The sequence below is a fragment of the Takifugu rubripes genome, chromosome 15 (assembly GCF_901000725.2).
Source record: "Takifugu rubripes chromosome 15, fTakRub1.2, whole genome shotgun sequence".
Classification (NCBI taxonomy): Eukaryota; Metazoa; Chordata; class Actinopteri; order Tetraodontiformes; family Tetraodontidae; genus Takifugu; species Takifugu rubripes.
Genome location: NC_042299.1, coordinates 235,574 through 241,030, shown reverse-complemented (window position 1 = coordinate 241,030; position 5,457 = coordinate 235,574). Strand labels below are relative to the sequence as shown.

The window sequence follows — 5,457 nt, the reverse complement described above, 5'->3', positions numbered from 1 at the left end:
TAGATCTTGTTCAGCAGGGTTCCACTTCCTGCTTCATGAGTTCCTTCAGTCACATGTTCACATCTTCTCTTCAGACTGATCTTATGACCTTCTATCACCTCCTGCAGATCACTTCCTGAACATAAGTAAACCAATGATTTCCATCTATAATAAATCATCAACACAACTCCAAATTCATGACATCACAAATTAAATCTCATATTGAACAGTTTTACTTTGTTTGGGCTTCATTTCAGCATCTCCAGATCTGCTTCCAGATTGTGAACAAGAGGACTCTCCTGGTGGAGCTGACTGGTCCCAGTTTGATAGGATGTGCTCCCCCCTCTCACTATGAAACACATCTCTATTAGTCCTTTGATTTATAGGATGAAAGAACCTGATCAAGACTCAATATTGTTCCAGCATTTATGTCTGAATTCATCTTTCAGTTTAAACCTGATTCTTGTTTCTAATCAACAATATTCACATTAAGTCTGTAACTATATGACTGTCTGAGGTTTAAGTGTTAAACATCTCCAATAATAAACTCACAACCTGCTGCTGTTAATGTGACTAACAGCTGCCACACAAACACATCATCACGCTTTAGTTTTCTTACATTTGGTCTGAACTTCTGAAGTCTATTGGACTTCTGAAGTGTATTATTACACCTTTGGACCGGTCACTCTTCAGGGACACCCTGCTGGGCACTGTGGACTCTGCTCTGTCCTCGTCCATCCTGAGGAAACATCAGAAATAGTGATGAGACTGTGATGAAGGTAAATAATCTGTAGAGGTTGTAGTTCAATAATCCCAATTCACTGCATTTTTATCAAACAGGAACATTTCTAATCCATTCTGGATAACAACTGAATCAATAAATCAATGATGTCTCTGTATCATTTTCATGTTTTCAGAGTTTAAGCTGCTTTTTTTAACTGTTCCCTGCAGTGAGAAAAGAACTGGCACCTTTTCCAGCCCCTCATCCTGCAGCACTGAATGTGCTCTAAAGTTCTTTCCAGAGCAAACGTCTCTGCACTTGCAGCAACATGTTGTAGTCATGGATCCGTGAGGAGAACCGGATACAGGAAACGCCCCCACTTTGATCCCAAACCCAACTGGTGGCCAACGGTGGTCCAGCAACGACGGGGACGCTGGTCCATCGGGCCCACAACACTGGTTTTCCACAGGCCAACATGGTGAAAGGACTGTGCACCGTTTCTTTTTAAAGAGCTGAGGAATTTCATTTTTCACGATAGTAGAGGCTAATACCTACAAAATGATGTTTTGTATGGTTGTGAAATGTTCTAAGGCAGAGTTATGTGGTTCAGAAAACCTTACTTTAAAGGTGAGCCTTGAGGTCCAATACTGAAGTTTAAAGGGTCGACTTTGGAGTGGTCACTCTTCATGGACACACAGCTGGGCACTGTGGACTCTGCTCTCTCTTCCTCTTCCATCACACATTTGCTCATTTTTAAATGTGAGTCTAAACGGTTAAGCAGGAACAGTCTGCTGACACAGAAAAGAAGATTAAAGAACATGATTCTCAGCATGAAGACAAGCAGAGGTCTGTCCAATGACGTATTGTCGGCTCATTCACATCAAAATCTATTATATGATGTCACCCTGTACATCATACAGGCCACATATATATATTGGAAAAAAGTTTTGGGACATCTTAAAAGTTTACACCATGTTAAACATAAGATAGTTGTGGAAAAAATGTTTCTCCTGGGTGTTTCAAAAGGTGCGGTGGCATTAGACGGACGCACACAAATACAAATGAAATCATTTTTTATCTGGTTATGGTTTACAAGAAAACCTAAATTCTTTCAAGATGTCAGTTCTCAACATTAAATTCAACAAATAAGATGAGAATGCATTCAAAACTAAACAGAAATACGTCATCACATCATCAAAGTGGGTCAAATGCAGCATCATCTTCTGTCATCTCAGACAGGATTCCAAGAAGAGGATCTTCATTTTCAACAACGCACCTTGACATCTCATCATGGCTCGTCTGTCAGATTACAAGCAGCTTTTTTGATCAGGCGCATCATGTTTCTCACCAACACATGATGGTGCTGGAAAAAACATTTGTAGCCTGACCTAGAGGTCAAAACTCTGCATGGCGTGCACAGCTACTAGTTGCAGCTGGTGGTTGTGGCGGAGGAGATCCCAAACATATCTAGCAAGCTTGTTTTGGAGCAGAGCTTGTCCACCACCTCTGACCCCACTCATCACAGAAGTCCCACCATATCCATGGCCAGGTGTGTTGGCAGCATTGGAGCCAGCCTCAGGAAAAAGGTGTGTCAATATCTCAGAAGTGATGATCAAGTTGACACAACCCAACAGAAGTCAAGCAACCCAACATGCTGAATAGAATAGATGACACACAGCAAAGGGCAAAAACACCCAATTCTGCTCAGACTAATCTGATCTGACCACATCTACAGGACCAAAAATATCAAAACACCATGGGTTTAGGTTTCCTTTCGTTTTCTTGACTGCTTTATTCAAAACAGAACACATTTCATAAATCCATAATAACAAATTCATATTCCACAAAGACCCAGTTGTTAAAACAATAAAATGGAATGCCTTGATCTCTCCCTCTTTACATACTCTCCTTTTTTAAATAAAGGATTGATTGTCCCCTGGTGGAGGGACAAAGAGAGGAGGCTAAAACTGTCGCGTTTGTGTCCCTCTTTCCGTGGATTTTTTCCACTAACTGCAAATAATATTGTGACTTATTGTGAGTATTAAAATGTGCTTCCTCAACCTCTAAAATGTTGGCTCAGGGTTAGCGGAAAACGCAGTTAGAGGAAACACGCTACAAAGTTTGATCATCCGTCACAACATTCCCGTCGACCAGCCGCAATGTGCGTCCGAAACACGCGCACGCTCATTGCGCACACGCAGCTTATTAAGCCGCATCTCGCAGCGGAACATTGATTCGAGACGACAGCAGTGAAAGAACCAAATGCTACCTGAATATTAGAGGTTTTCCATCAGGGCTCGGTCACTCAAGATGGAGCCCGAAGTTGAGAACTTTCACTTTCGCTTCTTCTTCCTCTACACGTCACGTGTTTGTGGTTGGATCGCGTCATATCCAGCACAAGCGCCTCTCTTCAGAACAATTTGGTCCACGATTTAACTGAAATACTGGGAAACAACTGGAGTTCGTCTGACAGATGTTCGTTTTTGGCTGCGGAATCAAACTGGGTCAACTTTTTGATCTATAGGATCCCCTCTGGTTCAAAGTGTCCCCTATAGGATATTGACAGTTCTGACCTTTTGGGGGCTGCACACACCTCTTAATGGTGACGGCACCAACGGAGCTGATCCAGTTGTCATCAGCTGGCCAGTCTGACTCCAGCTCATTAGGGGAAATTTGCTGATCTGGAGGAGAAGCTTTCAAAACTTGACGGGCTGGGGGGAAAATGACTGTAATTTTGGAATCAGCGTGCCAATTTGATTTTTAATCAGAATAATTTAGAATAATTTCAACAGGATATTTTCAAATTGTTCCCCAGTGGAGCTGCCAACAGAATATGGTGACCTGCTGCTACACACAGAAATCCGATGGCTCAGCAGGGGACGGATTTTGCTTCCTTTTTTGTCCCTTTTGAGTGAAATAAAAGAGTTCATGCAGTCCAGAGGGGAAGACGCCGCGCTGCTGGAGGACACTGACTGGACACTGGACCTTGCATTTTTAACGGATATTACTGGGAAACGGAACAGTTTGAACTGGGAGCTGCAAGGCAAAGGTGAGACTGTTGCTGAGAGGATCAGTGCTGTAAATGCATCTAAAGCCAAGATGAACATGTTCTCTGTGCATTTACAGACAAAAGGTGCTGCACTTCCCCTCTGTGCAGATGGTGCTGAGAGACAACGCTTCTGCATGTGAGGCTTTGGACTAAAGCGCAGAAAAGTGCTCTCAGCTCATAAAAAGACTTGGGCAAGAGTTTGAGAACAGGTTTTGGGACCTGGATCAGCTTGAGCCATGTGTGTCATTCATTTCTAACCCTTTCATGAACGTGGACATATCATGCATTGCTCAGCAGTTCAGTGCAACCTTCAGCCTGGATGCTGCACAGATGCAAAGTGAAATTGGAACATTGTGAAATGAGCTGCAGCTCAAAGCCTCTCAGGCTGCACCAAACTTTTGGTGCCTTGTTGACACAGAAAAGTACAGTGGTGTATGTACAGCAGCTATGGAGGTTGCAAGCCTTTTGGGTTCGACCTCTCTTTGTGAATCAGCCTTTTCTGACATGAACTTCATCAAGAACCAACACAGAACAGGCCTCACTGATGCACATCTGCCAGACTCACTCAGAGCTGCACTGTCAAGTTCCCCACCAGAGGACAACACACTGGTAACCGCAGCAACGCCAGGCTTCCCCCCAACGGACAAAGAAACGGACACCAGATTTGGTGTCTCCTTCAGAATTTGTTACATGTGTTTGTAAAATGGAACAGTTGTTTATGTTAAAATGTTCATGTGAAAAAATCTGCAGACTGAAGTGTGAAGTTCAAAACGTAATCAGGTTTATTTTAAAATCTGAAAGTTTATTTTTGTATTTTACATGATTTATTATTTGTACAAACGTGGTGCAAAGTAATTCATGATTTGTTAAAAATGTCAGTGGCTGGTAAAAATGGGACATTGTGATTTCCTAGGACTGTTGGAGAAGTGATCATTTTAAAATGGTTTTGAACATTTATTTCAATTTGAAAAACACTTGCACTAAGACAAAATCTAGAAATAAAGTGTTGCATATTGATATTAATCTGTTCCCGATCTTGTTAAATCATTGTTGATATTGATTGTGAGGAATCATTAACATGATCACTGTCTTTGCAGAGATGAATATCATTAACTATTAATAATGACATTTAGTTAAAGGTAAATTGAGCAAATTGGCTATTTCAGAAGTGTGTATCAAACTGGGGCCCTTCACATGATTCAGTACCCAGGAAGTAGCTCTCCGTCTCAGAAAGGTTGGTGACCCCTGTGCTACAGAGTCAAGTTTAGAGGAGAAATATGCTATTGGCTTCATTTTAGCTCCACTGTTGAGCTCAGACTGAGGTCATCAAATGTCCTGTGCCATCAACCATCTGAACCAAAGGTTTGCTGTAATCTGGCAAAGCTAAAGCTGTGCTCCACACCAAGGCTTGCTTCATGTCACAGAAGGCCGTTTCTGCATTTTCAGTCCAATTTAGTGGAGAAGTCATTTTTAAGTTTTCATACATCAGTCTTTGCAACGGTGCTGTAATTTCAGCATAATTTGGCACCCAGTTGCAACAATAATTAGTCCTAAAAAGGACATCATTTGCTTTGTAGTCTGGTTTCGGAGCTTGCAGAATAGCTGTTTTATGGCCCTCTATGATAGTGGGATGGACACCGTCTCTCCTAATCAGACCAGGTTTTCCCCAAAAAGTGCTCCAACTGTCTACAAAGGCCACCTGGTTTTC

General features: G+C 42.1%; 1 long non-coding RNA gene across 1 annotated transcript; it reads right to left on the bottom strand.

Moving 5' to 3' along the window:
• Nucleotides 1–268: 268 nt before the first annotated feature.
• On the bottom strand, nucleotides 269–1,485 carry LOC115252672 (uncharacterized). Its single transcript, XR_003891000.1, has 3 exons — nucleotides 1,321–1,485; nucleotides 599–718; nucleotides 269–328 (listed from the first exon to the last, which is right to left on the bottom strand). It is a non-coding gene; the product is annotated as an uncharacterized lncRNA (long non-coding RNA).
• Nucleotides 1,486–5,457: the final 3,972 nt, after the last annotated feature.